We start from the raw sequence: 24,031 nt of genomic DNA, 5'->3' as shown, positions 1-24,031 counted from the left end.
TCTTTTCGTTTGATGAAATTAGTTTCCGTAAATAACTTCAGAATAGAAGGACATTTTGAGTAGCTTTCAATAAATTTAAAAAGAACGTAATTTTCTGCACGTTTCACCCATATACCACCATTATTCCGAAAATAAATTTTACCAAACGCAAACAATTTTTATCGCTGACAGTAGCTGCCAATTATACCGGATTCAAGCCCCATGTGTAGTTCGGATACCACGTGAATAGTAGCTCTTGTTATTTTATAACCTTGGTGTTGCATAAATCTTTTAAATTACATCATCTATTTTTAGGTGATAGAGTAGAATCTTCAATATTTGATTTAAAAAGTATCAATAAAGCTTTTGACTTCGTTTTTTTTTTTTTTTTTTTTTTTTTTTTTGTCTTTTCAAGTCTGGAGGCATTGTAGAACACGTTACATGTGCTTTCATGCCTTTCTGCGATCAAATATAGGGTGTGATGACGTCATAACTTTAATTTTTTTTTTTTTTTTGTTATGCCTATATTCATTATTTTTTGGCGGACTTAATTTTGCACCTAGAAGATTGAAGTTTTGCACACACACATTCAGTGTATCCCTTAGTATTTTTCAAACTTTTCTCAGATCTCTGCGTTAAAACAGAGGGGTCCAAATAGGCAAAAAGGTAAAATAATGGAATATTTTTTTTTAACAAAAGATCCCTTTTTCCATGATTTTCCCGCCTCAGATACATGATGGATAGTACCGTTTGAAACTCTGTTCTATTCTAAAGAGAATGATATATGAACACGACCTTTGGATGAATAGGGATGTCTCAGGAAATTTTTATATTACATCCGGGTCATCTGCGGCATTGTGGGGATGTTCTTAGCTCATTGGTAAACATTTTCCCCACCCTTACTATTCAAGATAAAAGCTTGAAGTTTTGTACACACATTTATTGCATCCCTTAGTATTTTTAAATTGATTTTGATCCCCTCAGGGAGGCGGTCCAGAGGGGATCAAAATTTGAAAAAAAGAATTAAGAAATAATCCCGATTTCCCTCAAAATTTCCCCGCCTCAGGGACATTATAGGAAAATGTGAATGGTACGGTTTGAAACGCTGTTCTATTCTGAAAAGAATGAAGTACGAACCATGATGCTAGGAGTCTAGGATGCTGTAGCTCCTTGACTGAAAGCCTGTAATTTACTTAAAAAAAAAAAAAAAAAAAAAAGCCATAATTTAAAATGAATAAGCAAGTAAAAATCAAGAGAACTCGAAACTCAGATCCGAAATAACAAAGAATTTAAGTAAAAGCATTTTTATTTTTATTATTATTATTATTATTATTATTATTATTATTATTATTATTATTATTATTATTATTATTATTATTATTATTATTATTATTATTATTATTATTGTAATCAGTTCACATCTATCCGTATTTACTGCTAGTTAAACACCAGTCTATATGTGATGTTATGGATCAGGATGCAAGAATTTCTATGATGTCACTTAATTTGCGTAAACAAAGTTGCTTCAGTTGTCAGAAAATAGATCATTAGCAACTTTTATGTAACAAATTACGTCAGAACATTTGCGTAAAATGATTTAAATAAAAGACAGTAAAAAAAAAAAAAAAATACAGAAAGAAAGAAACTAAAAATCTTTAAGCTTAGCACATTGAAAAGATGTTTTGTTCCGATTTTCTTTTGTTTGTGAAAGAATTTTTAAACAACAAGGTAAAAGATGTTTTGTAATATCCCTTTTATTCGCGAAAACCCTTTTCTTTTTCTTTTCTTTCTTTCTTGGACAGAAATGCTGATTCATACAAGCGTAGTAAGACTGTCTTCGCAATAGTGTTTTGTCTTCTGTGTTAGATAAGTTACATACACACCTACTTTCATCCTCTTTGTCACACTTGTGTTAGTTTCTCAACTGTATAGCTCTGGTTATAAGTATAGAAAAGACTTACTTCCCGTTTATTTCTGCATTTTGAAGCCACGCCTTTTTTTTGAAGTCTTGGACGACAGGCAGGAAATGGGGCCTAGTTTTACGTAAGAATTGACATCATTTGTTAGAAGCGTCATTATTATATTGTACTAAAAATGTCTCTACGCATTGTCCTCTTTATTCCTTCCCTGTCAAGTGAAGTCTTTCAGAAAATCGTTTTCCATTCGTTAGTAAACAGCGCGTTGTATTTTCTTAAAGTGTGTTTTCGTGTAACGATACATTATCCCTTTATTTCTGAAATTTCTTTTGAAAGAGCTTTTATGTGCTTTATTTGAAAGGAAAATGTCTTGTGTCAGAAGACATTTTCATTGTACTGTCGTACGTGGTAGTATTTAAAAAAAAAAAAAAAAACATAATACAGATAAATAAATAATTTCTTACTTTCGAGCGCGGGCTAGAGGTTAACGTTCTCTTATTTCGCAAATCAGGAGGCACCGGGTTGGAATCCATTGACCGTCTGAACATTTTCTCTTAAGAGTCTTCATCCCGGCGAAATTAAAATACCGCTAATTTTACAGTAATTATGTGATATCTTCAAATAGATAAAAGATAATTGAAATATGGAACAAGAGCGGCCTAGACAATATTATTTTGCGTGAGATAACGTTATCACAAGTCACCTAGTGGCTTTCCGTTTTCAGCTGTTTAGAAACGCGAAAATAAATGCCGATTTTCAAAATGGCTCGAAATCGAAAGCAGATAAGTGAGTCGTGATAACGGTATCCCATGTAAAATTATATTGTCTAGGGCGCTCTTGTTCCACATTTCGATTATCTTGTATCTATTTAAAGATATCACATAATTACTGTAAAATTAGCGGTATTTTAATTTCGCCGGGATGAAGACTCTTAAACCAGGTAGCCATGCTGCAAAAATTTTGTAGCTCTTATTAAAAATTTTTGCAACCCAATCTTTCTATTTACTGTTTACACTTTACAACTTTCTGAAAGCAAGAAAGATATCTCCACCCATGCAGCGCTGCACTCTAGTGGACAAATAGTTAACCTCCTCATTAAAAACTTGTATTTTGGCGCGCTTCTCCTCCCCACCCAAAAGAATCCGTCGTTTCGGAAGCGGCGAAACTGTTTTTCTTTTTTTTTCTTTATGTCAGTGGGAGGGCGATTAGCAGGTAGCAAGCAAGACGATCCAGAAAGTTGCACATGATTTAACTGCTTGCAAGATGGAAAATAAAAATGTTGCATGTCTCTTTCAATATTATCTTTACATGGAGAAATATTGTAGAGTTGCAAGATTTTTTTTTCTTTAATGACAGCTACAAGATTCTTACAGCATGGCAACCTGGCTTTACTTTTACCGAGCAAATGGCCAAAAAGATACTTTTAAAAGTAGGTCCTAGGACTCTTAGCTGATTTCATTTCTCATATTTGTTGTTGTTTGACGAGTTAAGTTTCGTTGTTGATAATTGAAAACCCCATATGAAGAAATCCATTATCAAGATGATGAATTTCAACGTTAATCAATGAACAGAACTCCCAGGTGTCCTAGTTTACCCTGGGTAGTTCCAGATTTACATCATTTGTCCCCTAAAATGTCCTAAACACTAGATATCTCACATATCGTTCTTGTGATATTTGAAGTTCACAGCGTTATTAGTCGCCGATATTCTAGTAATAGAGTCGATATTCTAGTAATACAGTCGATATTCTAGTAATAGAGTCGATATTCTAGTAATACAGTCGATATTCTAGTAATAGAGTCGATATTCTAGTAATACAGTCGATATTTTAGTAATAGAGTCGATATTCTAGTAATAGAATCGATATTCTAGTAATAAAATCGATATTCTAGTAATCGAATCGATATTCTAGTAATATACTAGAGGAATAAAAGAAATATACAAACCAAACTTTTTACATGCAGTGAGACAGTTGCTCGGGCACATATGAACCATTTAATCATATGTTAAGAGGGAAGGACATATTCGCCTTCAGACACACACAGTTTTAAAAACACAACTACAGAGTACACATATATGATACAAGTTCATTATATATATATATATATATATATATTGTGTTTTTCATTAACAAGCAGCTCGAGTTAGATTCCTGACGGGAGCTCATATGATTCGGATATCATATTAAGCTATAGGTCCACGTCTCATATAGCATCGGCGCCAAAATGAGCGCTAAATTCCATTTCTACTTATCTTTAACAAGCAGATTAAAGTAATCTTCGGTATTTGTAAACTTTTTTTTCTTTTAATAGGCTGTCCTTGACTTTGACTGTTTGCGTGCGCTATTGTAAATTGATTTTTCAGTTGAAATACCGACATGAGATCTTTCTTGACATGCATAGTGTTTGTGTCTCTTTTACGTACAAAAAAAAAAAAAAAAAAAAAAGCATGAAACAGTTTTACAATTGTGAGCTATTTATTTTTATATTTTCCGATGAGGAGAAACTTAAAACTACACATTTAAAAATAAAATGTTCTAAACTCGGGCATTCTAAGAAAAATATAAATACAAAATCTGTTAACATGACCACGCGTAAAAAGAAAATTAATGTAGAAAAATTGTTTTCTTTGTCGAAGTTGAAAACTTCCTTATAAGGATTAGAAATAAGATTTCTGGGCTTTCGGCACCTAAGGCCAATTAGACCGTCACGTATGAGAAATGACGTCTCTGGGCGAGTACACTATCTGGGGAAAGGGGAGGAAGCGGCCTGGGACCTAGGTACCATCCCGGCATTTGTCTGGTGTGAATGAGGGAACCCCAGGAAAAAGTAACCCACCGGGAATCAAACCCGTGACCGAAAGCTTCCTTTTCTTCGATGTCCTGTTTAACTTAAGAGTGCTGAATATCAGCACTATGCGGGAAAACATACTCCCTTTCCTAGAAATAAATGAGGATGATATTATTAACAGCTTGATTTTATTGAATATCTCTTCAAATTTCGTTGAAATGTTTCATACTTTGTAAAAATTAACTTGAAAAAGGCATTGACAATGTAAGTGTGGAGAAGAATGGATAGAATAAAAATTGAATATGATAGAATAAAAATTGAATATAGCATAGGTATTCGACACTTTCTTAAGATAAAGCAGTACTCCAGAGGCGGCTCGTGAGGAATGGCACACCGATAAAAATTGTTCAATTTTTTTTTTTTTTTTTTTTTTGCTTTAAACTAAAAGAAGAAACGTTCTTAATATAGTTATATACAATATCAATATCTTACGAAGGGGACATGGTAGCTTAGTGGTAGCTCGGTTTATCGTCCCACGATAATGCCCTTTAGGCTAAGGGAGACGGATTATTTAGGCAAGTGAATAATGATAGAAGAATTGGTAGAATGAAAATGTGGGAGGAAACGGGAGTTCCCCGAGAAAACCCGCCAACACGATCTTCTCCACCACAAACTTACTTGGCTGAGGATCGAAACAGGGACCCTGCGCACCAGAAGTAAGCGCTTTAGCACTGAGTCACCGTGCCCTCTCTGTCTCGTCTCAGAAAATGATATCTTTCTATTAGAAGATCTATCTGTCTCATCACGATTTTTTTGCCTTTCGTGAAGAACCTTACTGTAATTCTGAGTACAGTAAGAAATTAAATGAAATGAAATCTTTAAATTTTACGTCCCACGGTTATGCCGGTTAAGAGTCTTCATCGCGGCGAAATTAAAATACCGCTAATTTTACATTAATTATGTGATATCTTCAAATAGATAAAAAAGATAATCGAAATGTGGAACAAGACAATATCATTTTACATGAGAAACCGTTATCAAGACTCACTTATCTGCTTTCAATTTCGAGCCATTTTGAAAATCGGCATTTATTTTCGCGTTTCTAAACAGCTGAAAATGGAAATCCACTAGGTGACTTGTGATAACGGTACCTCACGCAAAATAATATTGTCTACGGCGCTCTTGTTCCATATTTCGATTATCTTTTATCTATTTGAAGATATCACATAATTAATGTAAAATTAGCGGTATTTTAATTTCGCCGGACAGTGATAATGAGAAATGAATGAAATGGTGGAATGAAAAAAGTAGGAGGAAACGGGAGGATCCCGAGAAAACCCACGCGCACCGTGTTTGTCCATCACAAGCCTTACTTGGCACGGGACCCCATGCACCAAAGGTGAACATTCTACCACTGACCCACCGCAGGCGGCCTGTGTACAGTATGTGTTTATTGAAACTTTTGTTACTTATTTTGGTTTATTGTTATGAATAATATTTATAATAATAAAGTTGATTTTCAAAATTCCTTTTAATTGTAAGAGGATGTTCGTGTCGTAAAGGAAAATTAGTATAAACTATATAAGAGAAACGGAACCAGGATTTCCAGTGTTTTTCAAGAGAAGCGTTGTATAAAACAATGACATAAGGATATCTTTATTTCGCTTCATCACTAATGACCGTGATCTGATAGCGAATGTCTTAAGTTCCGTTTCCCTACATTTCCTCCTGGAACACAGGACAGGATACGGATGTAATGATTTCAAAATTAAAAGTGAACTAATTTTTTTTTCCCTCACTTGTTGTGATGTATTCCGAGAAGAAAGGAAGAAGATACAGTGGCTTACGTAAGCATTTATATTAATTAAAGTTATGTTTACGTGTTTGTGGTAGTTAATTAGTACTAAGAGTGAGATCTTAGTGTAGAGTCATGAATAAAAGAGTACATATACATAATATATATTTATAAACGAACTTCCTTATGTAAGTACCAAGCCATTTTACATAAGAAATACAATCAAGCGATGTCTTAGCTGAGCCAGGCTTTAGTATTTGAAAGTAGCCCTATAGTCACAACATTCTTCTGTTAAATATAAGGAAAAATCGAAGATATAAATTCGAAGTTTGTCTATTGGGAAACAAGGACTGTTGGAATAAATTATATATATACAGGGTGTTAGAAAAATTTGTCATAATATTTTGGAAATATATTTCTCACATCAAAATAAGAAAAAAAAGTGCATGTGGCTCTGTAGTGAGAAGTGCATAGTTTTGTAGTTATAGGGCAGCGTTTCCCAACCGGTGTTCCGTGGTACACTGGCGTGCCGTGAATAGGCCGCTGGTGTGCCGCGAGTAAATCGAAACAAAATTATTAATTCTACAGCAATTAAATTGCAGGACATAGGAGAAAATGTATATTTGTATTTCATATTACTATGAACGTCTAATGTGAATCTACAATTTTAAGTTTCATACCGCGTTACTTTTTTTGTACATTTTTAATATTGAACAAGGTATTTGTTATCATTGTTATGACGTTATGACCATTATTGCTTCTTTATTGTTGCAGACTATTTCGTAACTTCAAATTTTAAAATATTCAATCCTTTCGACAAAACAAACATGCATACGAATTACCTACATTTGTGTTTTAAAAATAAAAGAGATTTGTTCGTTCGTTATTTAGTGATCTTCCTTGTTAGTGAAAGTTTGGATGCAGTTTTCGAAAAGGAAAGCATATTTTTAAAAACCTAAGGCCAATATTTCATTGCAATTGTTTTCTATTTTTAAATTAGAATGAAAAATAAGCATAATGATGTACCATGGTAGAAAACCAGTGATCGAGCTTCCTTCTCTGTGAGATCAGTAATCACAGAAAAATATACCATGGTATTTTATATTTAAATATAATAAAATCTATAAGTGTGCCGCGAGAATTTAAGTTACACCCATAGTGTGCCGCAAGTTGAAAAATGTTGGGAAACGCTGTTATAGGGTGCCGAAAACGCGAAAAAAAAAATAACTTTAAAGGTTTATAGTTCCACTACTATAGGACCGATCATAGTCGGGTCAAGAGATCACTGAGAAATTAGTATGTGAACCGTCCAAATATCTATCTTTTAGAACCTCCGGTACTTGCACCATCGATTTTAGAGAGTCTGTTTGGGAGTACTTGATCACTGTCCACCTACCTCTCTAAAAATTGTCATCATTCTGGAGCATTCTAAAAGTACTGGAGCATTCTTAAACATGGACATTTGGATAGTTCATATACCAGTTCCTCAGTGATATCTTGACCCGCCTACGATTGGTCCCATAGTAGTGGAGCTAAGAACTTTTAAAGTTCACTTGTTTCACGTTTTTTGCACCCTATAACTCAAAAACTATCCACTTTTGAGCACAGGTCCATACTAGGGATGGCCAGAACCGGTTTCTGGTGGAACCGGTTTTCGGGTCTGAACAGATCCGGTTCCGGAACCGGATTTTCGGTTCCAGGTCTGGAACCGGTTCTTCGGATCCAGGTCTGGAACCGGATCTCCGAGAACTTTGTGGCCATCCCTAGTCCATACGAACTTATTTTGATGTTAGGAATCTGTTCCCAAAATATTCTGACACATTTTTGTAAAACCCTGTATATTGTAGTGTGTCGCATCTTCCTAACAGTGGTGTGCATACTACCTGTATAATAATAATAATAATAATAATAATAATAATAATAATAATAATAATAATAATAATAATAATAATAATAATAATAAATAGGTGAGCGTAGTAGAGACCACTAACATGTGTTACGTCAAGGCAAAGACCATAGCGTATGGAAAGTCCCCAAATTGTGATAAGAAACCGGAGAATGATAACGGAAGATTTATATAATGATGTCAGTATTATAAAAGATTCATCAACTCCAATAATTCCAAAAAATAAAACCTATTTATAGCAGTAGCATAGAACATCTCTCAAAAGTTACAAAATCATCACCTTAAGGGTCTTCACTACAGCGAAATTAAACAACCGCTAATTTTAGAGTTTTTCTGTAATATCTTCAAAACAAATAAAAATATTCAAAAAGCAGAAACGTAGTGAACTAGACAATACAATTTTGCATGTGATACCGTTATCACAACTCATCTACCTGCTTTCGATTTGCAACTGTAGATAGATTTAGCTTTTTTTTTTTTTTCGGTTTTTATAAATAGCGGCATCCAAAAGCAGATAGGTGAATTGTGGTAAAGGTATCAGATGCAAAATCGTGTAGTCTAGTTTACTGCGTTCCTGCTTTTCGAATATTTTTTATTTGTTTTGAAGATATTACAGAAAAATCTCTAAAATTAGCAGTAGTTTAATTTCGCTGTAGTGAAGACCCTTAAATAGCAGTCTACATACAAGAACGGCTTGTTAAACGTAAATAGACTTTTATTTTGTGCTCAGATAAGGCTTTTATGGCGTCCATATAATCCAGATAAAGTAAAAGGATGTTTTTATTAGAACATGCAACTAACTCTCTTTTTCATGTTTGCTTTCGATGCGTAAGTTATGAGCAAAACCGCACTGTTTCCTTATCAGGAAGAGAAGTTTATCTACTCTTGTATATTCAGTTTATCCTTTTAGTATTAGTATTATTCTCGGTGTTACATGCTTCCTTTATTTACTTTATTATTTTTTTTTTTATTTTCTTCCCTCTCGATAGAAGAAATTTCCTGTTACACCCTATTGCATAGTTACATCCTTCTGGACACCAGATGGCTCTGCTTTTTTTCTTTTTTCTTTTTGAAGTTACAATTCACCCTACTTATGACATGACGTCAAAGGACCTTTTGAGATGAGATCACAAGTGGCCGGAGCATTAGGGGTTAAATTCTCAACCGGATCTTCAAAGGGTGGGTCTTTTTTATTATTTTAATTTACTCTTAATGAGCCTCAAATGCCTGTGCTGAGTGTTCTGTATAATGTTAGACTCATCACGTTTATTTTTTGTTTATTTTGTTTTTCTGGAACATTTGTGACCCAACGTTTTTTTTAAAAAATGTTTTGTATTTACAAATGAAATTAAATAAAATATTTTAACTTCTTTAGTAATCTTTTAATGTAAACGAGATGATTAGTTTGTGAGCGTGATAGATTAGCTATGAAAAAAAAAATGCATAATTCGACTGCACATACGAGGGGAACATATGAGGCGTGAACCCAAGTTGGATTGCGTTCAAATTTCAACTTTTCCCACCGGGAATCTAAGCCGGGACCGCGTGAATCCGCAAGTACGGTAGTCACTAGAGGGTTGTAATGCCCAGAGAGTTGTAGTATCTGTACTAAACTGAAATATTTATAAATTTATTCGCACAACGTCCATAATTACGTCAAAGTGAAAGAGTGAAATAAGAACCTGTCACTGTTTTTTAAAATATCGTGCTCGCATTCATATTCTAGTATTTTAAAAATTAAAATCCAATTGTAAATAAAGCACATGAATGAATGTAGTGTATGAAACCAAACTCCACCCTAGGGTATTATTCATGTTGGTGGAACGCATGACTACATGAAATGTATACATATGTGTTACACTTGTATACTGTAACAAAAGTTGTTGCAATATATATAAAGAGCTTTTAGTATATCTGTGAAAGATTCTGCACGATAGAGCTCATTCATAAACATGAGGTTTCCTTCGTTCCCACGCCGAGAGAATAGAATTTCATAAATATTAATTCTCCAGAGACTCTGTGCTCAGTTGATTTGTAGAGAGAGAGAAAAAAATCATTATTTGTAGAAAAAAGGAAACAAAAATTCGCTTTGTACTCCTTGGGTGATTAGCATATTCTTCTTTGGAGCTGTCAGTATTCATTGTTTCGTCAACGGCAGACCGCATTGCCTTTGGTTGTGCATTGCATCAAATTCTTGCTTCGGGAGTTTTCTCTAAATTTTATGTAAGTCAGAATGAACACCTCGCGTTACAATGTACGAACACTGTTTTATGCAAGGCTGGAATCCATTTCTTGCGCGGTATGATATTCTGCTGTCCAACAAGTTCTGACATTTAATTTGAAACTTCTATATTATTGAAATTCAGACTTGTTTATAATTTAGGCCTGTTTCTTTATACTGTATACATAGGATTACATCCCGTTGCGTTTAACAAGTGGATTGGCAGAGTGTTGGCCACGAGATGAAAGGAAACATAATTTTAGTGTCGAGATATGAAACAAGATTAAGAGCTCTTCCAATGGAAATGACACGAGAGTAAGAGCTTTTCCAATAGAAATGAGATGAGAGTAAGAGCTCTTCCAGTAGAAATGACACGAGAGTAAGAGCTCTTCCAATAGAAATGAGATGAGAGTAAGAGCTCTTCCAGTAGAAATGACACGAGAGTAAGAGCTCTTCCAATAGAAATGAGATGAGAGTAAGAGCTCTTCCAGCAAAAATGACACGAGAGTAAGAGCTCTTCCAATAGAAATGAGATGAGAGTAAAAGCTTTTCCAATAGAAATGAGACGAGTAAGAGCTCTTCCAATGGAAATGAGACGAGAGTAAGAGCTCTTCCAATGGAAATGACACGAGAGTAAGAGCTCTTCTAATGGAAATGAGATGAGAGTAGGAGCTTTTCCAATGGAAATGAGACGAGAGTAGGAGCTCTTCCAATGGAAATGAGACGAGAGTAAGAGCTCTTCCAATGGAAATGAGACGAGAGTAAGAGCTCTTCCAATGGAAATGAGACGAGAGTAAGAGCTCTTCCAGTAGAAATGACACGAGAGTACGAGCTCTTCCAATAGAAATAAGACGAGAGTAAGAGCTCTTCCAATAGAAATGAGACGAGAGTAAGAGCTCTTCCAATAGAAATGAGATGAGAGTATGAGCTTTTCCAATGGAAATGAGACGAGAGTAAAAGCTCTTCCAATGGAAATAGATCCACTGTACGGAATGAGACAATACTTAGAAGATAATTTCTAGAGACAAGACAGTCTGAACTCTTTGTCTTGTAATCAACCCTAGCGACAGCTTTTAGATTTGCAAAAAGAAGGATATTTCGATTTTCTCGAAAACTACTCATGAGGATTTACTCGTCTAAATCGTTTTGTTATGCTTGACGAATTCTATCAATCTCATCTTTGAACAATTTCATTAAATGCTAATAATGTTCGAGAATTACTCGAATTTTGAAAGCGCTTGTACAATATTGCCAGATAAGGAGATTAACAAGTAAGTGCGGTTGTGCTTTAAAAATAGCGGATTTGAACTATTTGTAGCCCAAACATAAAATTGTCAGAAGTCTGAGTTGGCAATGGTCAGGTGGCGACTGCAGTTTCGGATTGTTGGCACTGGTGTTTTATACCATATTAAACTGGACAGGCTGTAATAGCATAAAATGGGCGATATTTTATTTTCAAGGAAACATGTTTGCTTAAGTCAATTTTGTGGGCTCTGAAATACACTTTACAACGTTGACAGTATGTTTATTCTCTGTTTTTCCTCACTACTTTAATTCAGTTGCTGAATTCTTTGTCTGGGAGTCATGAATTTTCGAAGATTTATTATAACTCCATTTACACGTTTTGTTAATATGAACAGTAGAGGAATACAATTAAATTTGCAATGTTTATGATTACACAGCTCCTCACAAGTATTAAGCCCAGAGATTAACTGAGACAGAACACAGTCGGTGATACTGCAACAGCGCAAACTTAACAAAAGTCTAGTGTTGTCAGATCTGGAGATTAAAACAGTACTAAAACAAGAATTGAACTTTTACTATCGAACATGTTAGTTTTAGTAAACCTGTTGCTCACTGTAAATAGAATACTTAATAAACAAAACCTTTATTGTATTATATAAAACTAACAATTCGTGATTTCGTATATAAAAAATAAAAAAAAGTAGTGTATTATTAAGAATTATGACCTGGAGATAATTAAGGGTCTTCACTACAGCGAAATTTAACTACCGCTAATTTAAGAGTTTTCTGTAATATCTTCAAAACAAATAAAAATACTCGAAAAGCAGAAACGTAGTGAACTAGAAAATACCATTTTGCATGTGATACCTTTACCACAATTCACCTACCTGCTTTTGGTATGCCGCTATTTACAGAACCCGCAAAAAATGCTAAAACTATCTTCAGTTCCAAATCGAAAGCAGATAGATGAGTTGTGATAACGGTATCACATGCAAAATCGTATTATCTACTTCACTACGTTTCTGCTTTTTAAATATTTTTATTTGTTTTGAAGATATTACAGAAGAACTCTAAAATTAGCGGTAGTTTAATTTCGCTGTAGGGAAGACCCTTAAAGTAGCTCAAAAATTATTGTTTCGTCCAGTTTCAAATTTTGGTAGCGAAGGCACTTAAAACATCGTCTAATCTTCTATTTGTAACCCAATTTGGCAGCATTGTACTAGTAAACGATTGATACGTGATTAGCGATCTTTCGTTTCTGCGGTGATCATCCTTCGGGATACTTAAGCCGTACAATGATTTACTTTGACCTTGTACGCACTGCCATTTCTTTTAGTTACAAGTGGCTTAAAAATCGTAGTGGTTTATAAAACTTTTTGTTTCCCTGTAGTTTGCTGTAAACGTTTAAAAAGTTAAAACCTTTGATGGCTGTGGTTTTTCTACCTGTGCCTAATCAGCAGCAAAGTGTGGCGGAAGTGCTGAAAGAAACTGCGTGACGCTAAATCAATACGGGATGGGAACAGCAGCTGGAGCTCTACGGTCACGGCGCGGCAGGTCTCCACATCAACTCTCATCGTCATCTGGGCTCTCTGATCCCCACCACACATCACATCACATCACACACACACTTTGCGTTCTTTTCAAATTCCCTCTCCCATCTTCCTCAATTGGTTCCGCAGGTAGGAAGAGATAGGTTTACCATCAATCAATTTGACTGCTGGTTGCCTGCACCCACATGCACTGTACAATAATTAATTAGGTTACGAACCGCTCGTTCTCTGATCAAAAAAAAGTGGGCCATCACCCTTGTTTTGTTTTGTTTTTCTCCGTTGCCGACGCTGTAAAGAATGATGCTCTGAATCATTACTCATTACGTATACGCGTAGTATACGCTCCTATAAACCATAATGTGCAAGCTCTGCTCATCCACCATGCATGGTTTTCTAACGAACTAATACTCAATAACTAGTCAAGACTGGCAGCAACTTTTTTTTTTTTTTTTTTTTTTTTTTTTTTAAATGGGACTGTTCAGACTGGACCGGTTGGTTAATAATATTTGGGTTTCTCTCATATTTACTTCATTCATACACGCTGATGTAATTGTAGCCGATAAGAGCTACAGTACTGTATGTATGGTACCGAGAAACAATGTCACCGAATTTTAGATTGTAGATTGTAGATTGTAGATTTAGATTGTTACCAACAAATAAAATTAAAAAAAATTAATGAATTTGAAAAATGAAATGAAATCTTTGAGTTTTACGTCCCACGGTTATGCCGGTTAGGCTAAAGGAGACGGTGATGATGAATAATGAATGAAATGGTGGAATGAAGAAAGTGGGAAGAAACGGGAGAACCCCGAGAAAACCCACGCACACGGTGTTTGTCCACCACAAAGTTCACTTGGCGGGGGCTGGGATCGAACCCGGGACCCCTAGCACCAGAGGTGAACGCTCTACCACTGAGCCACCGCGGCCCCTTTAATGAATTTGAGTCTATTTACGTTTCGTGTCACAAGGGCTAAAAATATCGTGTTGGTGAAAACTTTATAAAGCAAAAAAAAAAAAAATGTCGAGAATTAACACGTATACGGTATAATGATACAAGGGGTGAGGGAAATTGCAAGTAAGTGTTTGAAATCAGAGGCGTCATTTAGGTTCGCAGCGGAGTAATTCCCCCTCCCCCGTAAGTTTGATATTCATATAGAGTGCATTTTAATTGAAAGTATTATATATGGATGGCCACAAAGTTCCGGTTCCGGCGAAACCGGTTCTTGGAGATCTGGTTTTCTGGACCGGTTACGGAACCGTTTCGAGATCTGCATTCGAAAACCCGGTTCCAGAACCGGATCTTAGGAACCGGTTCCAGACCTGGATCCGAAAACGGTTCCAGAACCGGATCTTCTAGAACCTGATCCGTTCAAAGCCAAAAACCGATTCCACCAGGAACCGGTTCTGGCCATCCCTAGTACTATATAGTGCTATTAACGAAAAACTTGAAATTCTTGGGGAGCGTGGTGGCTCACTTGTACGGTGCTTACCTCTGGTGCGTGGGGTCTCTGGTTCTATCCCTGGCCGAAGTAAGTTTGTAGTGGACAACATTGTGTCCGTGGCTTTTCTCCGGGTACTCTCGTTTCCTCCTACATTCTCATTCCACTAACACTTTATTATCATAATTCAATTGCTTTAATCCTCGTTTCCCTTAGCCTAAAAGGGCATAATTATGGAACGTTAAACTGGGAGATTTCATATTTTCTGCTTATACTGGAATGTGTTGCCCCTTAGCACCCAGGTAAGAGCTGCGAGGCTACTTTTTGAACACCTCACTATGAATGGTTTACAACGATATTGTATATCTGACATCTCTGAATTTTCATTTCCAATTGTAGCTATTTTGGACAACGGTGCGTAAAAGTGCACAATAAGTTATGAAGAAGAAGAAGCAAAAATGTAGAATATATGTTGAGATAGATTTATATTCATGTAATGGTAGCAAGGATCTTATAAAATAGAGGATCTGCCCTTACAACAAAATCTTGAAGCCATACGTCACACTTTCGCCACCCCTACTCTGCCCACTCCGCCCAATAGGATCGCAATGTTTTGAGCCAACAATCATGGCGGGAAGGAAAGTAGCCAATCAGACGATGGTAGAAACGAGAGTAGCCAATCAGACGTGCCGATGCTCGGTTGCTTTTTGGCTTCACTGATTTAATAGGATGAAGATACATATGGGCAGATCCTCTATTTATAACATCCTTGAGTGGTAGTGGCTATAACTAGAGATAATTGTTTGTTTCGTGTTGCTATGACAACAGAAAGATTAATTATTCATGGAGTTTCGAGAATAAAAGTTAGTTGTTCAATATATATTTGATAAACCTAATTTTCAAGGTATGCAATTTTTAGTTTTCGCAATTAAGTGTATAAATTAAAGTACCGAATCGTGTTGACTTACTCGAACCGTGGGCAAATATATGTAACAAAAGGAATCATAATTAACGTTGCAGGTTGAAGCATGACGGTATCCAATTTTGATATTATAATCAAACTTGGATATTTCATATCGATATAACATGTGAAGTGATCTGTGCAGTGTTGCCCACGTTTTTTAAATTCGAGACGAGACCGTAAAGATGACAATGATTGCCTGGTTTACGAAATGAGAAGTTTTACAAGTCTCGTGAGCAACACTGGTTCAGCTAGGGTTGCCAACTCTGAAAAATAAAATTACCGTCACTCGCTCATAATTCCCAAAACAGATGAAGAATAAAATGTATTTTAAATCATGAATCATAGTTGTTGAATGTGACAAAAAAATACTGGTCTGCCTGTTAAAATACCTGCCAGTTGGCAACACTGTAGTTCACCCAACTTTTACATCTGAAACACCGTTTTTGTGTTACATGATTCATAGTGTTAAATTTATAAACTGATAAAGTGATTGTACGAACACAATGAGGAACACTTATCAACGTTTCAATATACGCAAGTTATTTCACATTATACACTCTTATAATAAATATAGTTTAAGTATTGTTATATCACACCCTTCAGGGGCCTCTGGTGTCGCTTAAGAATTCTGATAATTTCTAGAGGCAAATAAGGGGCGAAAATCAGAGCAAAAATTTTGTACATAAATTTACGAAACGAGAGAAGAAAGAAATTTCGAGCCGAGAAAATCTTTTCGAGAACCGAGACGAAACGAGAAAAAAATCTTCATGATTCGAGACGAGACGAGACGAGAAAACCTTATTTCTTGTCTCGTCTCGTCGCAACACTAATGGTGATAGTGTCAATAAAAGTTTTCGGTAAATGAGCCTCTCTGGAAGCTGATTTTGTTGAATCGCAATTGAAAGAAGTTTCTTTCAGGCCCTCCTCTGATTTATCATGAATAAGTACAAATAAACGAGATAGGGTATGGTTAATAACAAAATCCGCTTGTTTGTTTCTGTAACAGCGTTCAAACATATGCTATTTGAATAGCGAACTTTATTTGGATTCTAAAGAGATAAAACCAATTTTAGTATATAGTATGTTGTTTGTATAGATAGGCTATCCATTAACATTCTGATAGTCGTGTCAGAAGAGAAGGAAACGTTGGTCCTTATCCGTTGGCAGTGTGCTTCATTTCTTCTAAATTTCCTTTTCGGAGAGCACTACTGGAATGGAAAGGGAAACATCATCGTTGTGGGCAAGCGCGGATGCAAGGGGGCTATAGCCTCCCCTTGACGCTTAGGTATACACTGACAAGGGCGCCGATCCTGGGGGGCCTGGGTCCCCCTAAAGCTCATGTGGCCCCCCTATTGTATTTATGAATATACAATATTTGGCATAATTTGAATGCAATTTGTCTTAAAATCCTCATATATATACCTTCTGCGTCTGAGTGGGCTCCTCCAAATTTACGGAGAAATCGGCGCTCTTTGTAACAGACTGTTTATTCTGTTCCAGTTTTATTTTTGTCTAAATAGTTGTATTCAACGTTTAATTATTGTCATATTTATTTGTTTAAATTTGATTACTGAATGTTATCTTAATGTATAAAATTTTGTTAGAATTTTAGATTCATGTCCATAAGCTTTATGTACTAACGATCATGTCATCTCTTTAAATACTGAGTAGATGCATTTTCTTTTCTTCTAGTTTGTGTGAGAATAAGTTGTAACAAAGTGTGTTTCTTAGAAGAAAGGTTAAATACAGTATACTTTGCTGTTCTAATAATTCAAAATAAAAGTGATATCGTCGGACCACTGAAATTATTATAACAGACTGTTTATAAGTTTAATTAATTTTGTGAGTAAAATGTTGGAAAACGTAATTATGCATTAAATAGCTTAAATTTCCCTCGATGTTCGATATGTTAGATTGCTGAACTTCATAGCTAAATTATTCATGATTATGAACATAATACAGTATATTACAATAGATTACTCATCATGCATTTTACTACGACTGAGTGTATCTATGTAGGCATTAAAATAGATTATTAGCATCAGACAAAATGTCAGCAAGTTTTATGTTTTATCTTAAGGAGAATCTAAAAGTTAATCGCCATGCTACCAGTGCATATCAGAAGGGAGAATTTAGAATATGATCGGAGATGTTTTCCAATATTAAAAGATATGAATTTAATGAAATGAAATAAAGTTTGTCTTGATATAATATTTTATTAAAAGTGAAGCTACGTCGTAATGAATTTCTTATGAGATTAAACGAATAGAGTCTACGGTGATTAATCGTCTGGGAAACGTATGGTCTGAGTATTCTATATGTGTTTCTTACCATTAACGAAAAGCATGATGATGCCTGCAAAATATAAGATGTAAAAACTAATGTAAGGAAGTAATCTGCATGATTTATGTGCATGAATATGTTAGATGTACATGAGCATATGGTTTATATCGGATGAGTATTTCGTACATATCGATTTGGATGCCGAATGAATAAATGCATGAAATTAGCTATAAGGAAATTTGAATGATTTTCATTATTAGAAATTTTAGATAGTTTGGTTAACTGTTCGATTAACTCACTACTCGTGCCGAACTTGCTCTTCAAGTCGAAGTCTGATAAATCTCTCCCAATTACAAGCTTCCCATGACCGGAACAGGATCCATCCGGTTATGAGAGGTGGTAATAACATAGAGAGGTGAGAGGAACATTACAAAATGGCGACCGTAAGCACGACGATTTGGAGCAGAGTACCATCTATTTATAACTCTGGTAGTGATGTTGTATTGAAAGTTGGGCAAAAGAAACAACAGAAGTAAAGCTTACATCTGACATTGACAATCATCGGGGGAAATAATAAATAACACTTTGAAAGAAGAAAATGCCTAGGGCTAAGAAAGTGAAAAAACTGAGAGCTGGTGACTCCAGCGAAAATTATGCATGTTGCAGTGGAAAGACAGTGGAAAGTGATGAAGTGGTGAATTCCATTATGTGTGGACGTTGCCATCGATGGTACCATTTTAATTGTGTAAATGTTGATAATGATAGATACGATGAATTTAGTAATTCTGAAGTAGACTGGTATTGTAAGGAATGTGATATACCAAGAATGCCGGAAACAAATAAAGGAGACGGTTCAAAAGAGAAGACAAAGGCGACTGAGAAATCAAAATTGACTTTGGAAGATTTGGTCCTGATAATGAATCAGCGCTTTGATGCTTTAAGTGAGGATACCAATCAGCGCCTTGATGCTTTAAGTGAGGATACCAATAAGCGCTTTGATACTTTAGGCGAGGAAACAAAAATTTTGCGAGAAGAATATGCTCAGAATAGGACGGATATAAATGAAAAATTTACAGAATTGAGTAATCAAATGAAGGAGATGAGAGAGGACTGGAAAACTGAATTGAATAAGGAAGTAGCACGTTTGGACCAAGAACTTGTGGAAATAAATAAGAAAATGGAAAAACAGTCGGAAGATTCGGAAAGTTTAAAAGCAGTTATGGTTCTGTGCAAAGCGCAATCGCAGGAAGTAGAAAGAGAAGTTGATGTACTAAAATCAAACTTTAAAATGACGGATGAGAACATAAAAAGAATAGAGAATAGTTGTAAACATTGTCACGAAGTAATAGACCGTAAGTATAAACTGTTGCAAGAGGAAGTAGATGCTATAAAGCGTAAGTATGAAAAAGCAGATACTAATTTTGATACTAATCATGTTGATTATATTCGTGTACCTTTTCCAAAATCCTCAGATAATGGGACGCGCTCTGTATCAATACCCACATTTACCTCTAGTAATACTACGGTAACTTCAACAGTTTCTACTGTAATGAGTACTTTTGAATCTGGTTGTAGGTGTGCTGTATCAGAAAACAGGATTCCCTTTTTTTCAGACTGGAAACAACCGTTTTCGAGTTGACGATTGTGCGAGTGATCGGGATCATTTTCAACCGACTCCACATTTAGATTTTGAAGATGTAATTCGTAAATTGGAAGAACAAACTATCACTAGAGAAATTCATAGTCCTATAAGACAGTCACCGATATATCATATTACTAAAGAGACTCCTAAGGAGAGCAGAATAATTGCAAATAACGAATATACGTCTAACAGTATGTTAAAACCTAAATACTTGCGCGATTTCCCACGATATAGTGGACAATTAACCCCTGGAGCGGCGAAAAATTTCTTGAAAGAGTTTAATCGACTCTCGAAATTGTATAATCTTTCAGACGCCGAAAAGCTCATTATAATACCTCAGTGTTTAACACGAGCGGCGATCGGTTGGTTTGAAATTATAGCGGATACTGTAACTACTTTTGATGAATTTGAGCAACATTTCAAAGATCAGTATATGTCAACACAACTCGAACAGGCTCAGAAACGCCAGCTGCGTAATACGAGATACGATAAATCCAGATATCCTAATACTCTTGAATTCGCATTGGGTATAGTGGAGAAATATCACAATATAACTGTGAACTATGACGCGAAAGAGCTCCGTGATATTCTGTTAACGTGCCTTCCATTGGAAGAAGCTAAGATTTTAAGGTTATCGAAAGTAAAAACAGTTGAAGAAGTTTTGTTGAGTGTTATTGAGATGAACTCAGCGGAAGCGGAAGCTGAAGCGAACCAATGGAACATTAATTCAAGACGTGACACCAATACAAAACCTCCGTATATACGAATGGCTCAAAATAACTATAGATCTGAGTCTCCTAACACGCCATGTCAAACAGAAGCCAGCTACACGAGATCAGGTAATAACCAAAGATACTTTCCGCGAAGATATAATGGTCCATGGAATTATCGTGGAAGATTTAATAACTCATTCAATACGAGGCAAAGAAAATCGACTGGAAATGATATGGGTTGTCAAACATCGGAGTCAATGTTGCAAGCTGCCAACGAGTTAGTCGTTAGTAATGAAGTGTAATCACAAATAGTGTTAAAGGAAGGTGATTTAGTTGTGCTTAAGTAATGGTGGCTGACAAATCTCAAACGCATAAATAAATGGACACATATACCGGACCATATGTTGTACATAAACTATTGAGAAACTGTGCTGTCCTGCACTCACTAACTGGAGAGTCGATTGGAACACAGAATCTTAGAAATATTAAAATATTTAATTGTTCTTTAGCAAAAGGGCAAGATTTATTGAAGAAATATCAGGTCTTGTAAAAAAAAAATTATTCACATATTTTTTTTTTCGGTGACAGTGGTAATCTGTAACAGACTGTTTATTCTGTTCCAGTTTTATTTTTGTCTAAATAGTTGTATTCAACGTTTAATTATTGTCATATTTATTTGTTTAAATTTGATTACTGAATGTTATCTTAATGTATAAAATTTTGTTAGAATTTTAGATTCATGTCCATAAGCTTTATGTACTAACGATCATGTCATCTCTTTAAATACTGAGTAGATGCATTTTCTTTTCTTCTAGTTTGTGTGAGAATAAGTTGTAACAAAGTGTGTTTCTTAGAAGAAAGGTTAAATACAGTATACTTTGCTGTTCTAATAATTCAAAATAAAAGTGATATCGTCGGACCACTGAAATTATTATAACAGACTGTTTATAAGTTTAATTAATTTTGTGAGTAAAATGTTGGAAAACGTAATTATGCATTAAATAGCTTAAATTTCCCTCGATGTTCGATATGTTAGATTGCTGAACTTCATAGCTAAATTATTCATGATTATGAACATAATACAGTATATTACAATAGATTACTCATCATGCATTTTACTACGACTGAGTGTATCTATGTAGGCATTAAAATAGATTATTAGCATCAGACAAAATGTCAGCAAGTTTTATGTTTTATCTTAAGGAGAATCTAAAAGTTAATCGCCATGCTACCAGTGCATATCAGAAGGGAGAATTTAGAATATGATCGGAGATGTTTTCCAATATTAAAAGATATGAATTTAATGAAATGAAATAAAGTTTGTCTTGATATAATATTTTATTAAAAGTGAAGCTACGTCGTAATGAATTTCTTATGAGATTAAACGAATAGAGTCTACGGTGATTAATCGTCTGGGAAACGTATGGTCTGAGTATTCTATATGTGTTTCTTACCATTAACGAAAAGCATGATGATGCCTGCAAAATATAAGATGTAAAAACTAATGTAAGGAAGTAATCTGCATGATTTATGTGCATGAATATGTTAGATGTACATGAGCATATGGTTTATATCGGATGAGTATTTCGTACATATCGATTTGGATGCCGAATGAATAAATGCATGAAATTAGCTATAAGGAAATTTGAATGATTTTCATTATTAGAAATTTTAGATAGTTTGGTTAACTGTTCGATTAACTCACTACTCGTGCCGAACTTGCTCTTCAAGTCGAAGTCTGATAAATCTCTCCCAATTACAAGCTTCCCATGACCGGAACAGGATCCATCCGGTTATGAGAGGTGGTAATAACATAGAGAGGTGAGAGGAACATTACATCTTGTACACTGGATAAAATGGGCTTCAATCCTACTTTACACTGGATAAAGCTGCAAACTATGGTTTAGCCCCTCGCTTGATCATATCCTGGATCCGCCACTGGTTGTGGGTGAAGAAGAAGATATCGGAGATGGTTGCTATTGTTTTCTGGAAGCGAGGCATGCTTGGCTCAATGGTAGAATCCTTACGTTTGGTGCGTAGGGTCCCTGGCTCAATCCCCGAGAAAGTAAGTAAGTGATGGACAACATCGTGACCGGTGTCCGTGAGTTTCCTCGGGTACTCCCGTTTCCTCCCACATTCTCATTCCACCAATTTTTCCATCATAATTCACGTGCTTTAACCACCGTCTCCCTTAGCCTAACGGGCTAACTGTCATAAACTGAAAGATTTCATTTCCTGTTTCCTGGAACCTCATACGAGTAGTAATCCCCCGCTTGGGGAGCCCTAATACTCTATTTACATTATTTCCCAACGGCAGGCCCGTTGCCAGTCTTATTTATTAAGGATGGGGGCAGAAATGAAGACTGAAGGGGCAATGACAAAGACATCAAAGAACACCATAAAATTGTACATTTATTTATTTATTTATTTATTTTTACAGAATCTGTATTTAGTTTTGAATTATCGAAACCGTAATAGAAGCTCTTTGCGAGATACTTTGTTTCATATTAATAATTAAAATTGAAGTGTTTATTTTTTAAAATATTGGAGGAAAATTATATTACAGTAATTTTAAATTATATCAATATAAGATAGAAGTATATGTTTTATTCAACGTTTGCACTCGATTTTCTACCTTCCAAAATAAGCGAGACATTACAGTTTGTTAATATTCACAACTAACGTTGTGGACTACATATGTTACTGTTGTTTGGAAGTGTACCTGGTATCCTTGGATGTTTGTCATGGTTGCAATAATAGGGTACAGTTTGAAAGCTCTTGAAATAGCATCTAGCAAGAAACATAATTTACACAGAAATGAGTAGATTTCGCAAAGTTGAATTTAATTTGGTAAATACAATTACAAGAATTTCATTGGTTTTGAGTCAGTTTGAAAATTCTCTTTAGCGCTATTTCTTTTTAGAGGGGCCAAAAATAATTTAGTGGCAGTGCCCCCTCTAGCCCCTCCCTGGCTACGGGCCTGCAGAGATATTACCTCTGAGCCACCTCTGTAGTAGGTACACCGTGAAATTATGAGAATTCAAGTCGAGAGGAGCAGCAAGTACATGGTACAGAGGATGGAATCGATCGTCTGTTTCCATCTCACGCTTGCAGCCACTGGTGACCTACTTTTCCGTCGCATTCGTTCGTCGAAATCTCTCGTCAGCTGGTTCTCCCGAGAAAAGCAATCTGGATGCTTTTTTTTTTTTCCCCTTACACTCAAATCAGCGGGCACGGAAGAAACATTTTTGTTATATCCTACGTACATACAATTTAGCCACGAGGAACAATCTACTGTTTCAGTCGCATTTGGCTTGGAATTCCTAAACTGAAATCACTTAAGACAGAATAAATAACATGGGGAAAGACGGTGTAGGCAAAACAAAACAAAAAAAAAAAAAAAAGAAGAAGAAGAAGAAGAAGAAGAAGAAGAAGAATTGCTTCTTTCCTTATAGATGATATCTTTTTTTTTCTTTCTTTCTTTTACATGGAAACCCAGTAGACGTTGATCTTGTTTTGAACAAAGATGAAGAATACTGGGTACTGACAGTACCTGTTAGTAAATCACAAGTACCAGTTTGTCGTTTTT

General features: G+C 35.4%; 1 protein-coding gene across 3 annotated transcripts in view; it reads left to right on the top strand.

The window, feature by feature from the left end:
- The window catches only part of MESR3 (misexpression suppressor of ras 3), a 91,563-nt gene that overhangs the window by 30,418 nt on the left and 37,114 nt on the right, over window positions 1–24,031 (top strand). Inside the window, exons 1-2 of one of the 3 annotated variants that reach the window (XM_081758258.1) lie at window positions 6,516–6,531; window positions 9,375–9,564. The exons of 1 other annotated variant lie outside the window; for it this stretch is intronic. The gene's annotated coding sequence lies outside the window, so the exon portion shown is untranslated. Of the gene's footprint in view, window positions 1–6,422; window positions 6,532–9,374; window positions 9,565–24,031 lie in introns of those variants that run through there. One more of the 3 variants, XM_081758259.1, reaches the window with a different exon arrangement.

The sequence above is a fragment of the Thermobia domestica genome, chromosome 5 (genome assembly GCF_964235325.1).
Source record: "Thermobia domestica chromosome 5, izTheDome1.hap1.1, whole genome shotgun sequence".
Classification (NCBI taxonomy): Eukaryota; Metazoa; Arthropoda; class Insecta; order Zygentoma; family Lepismatidae; genus Thermobia; species Thermobia domestica.
Note: the sequence above shows the minus strand (reverse complement) of the source record. Positions and strands in the feature narration are given on the sequence as shown.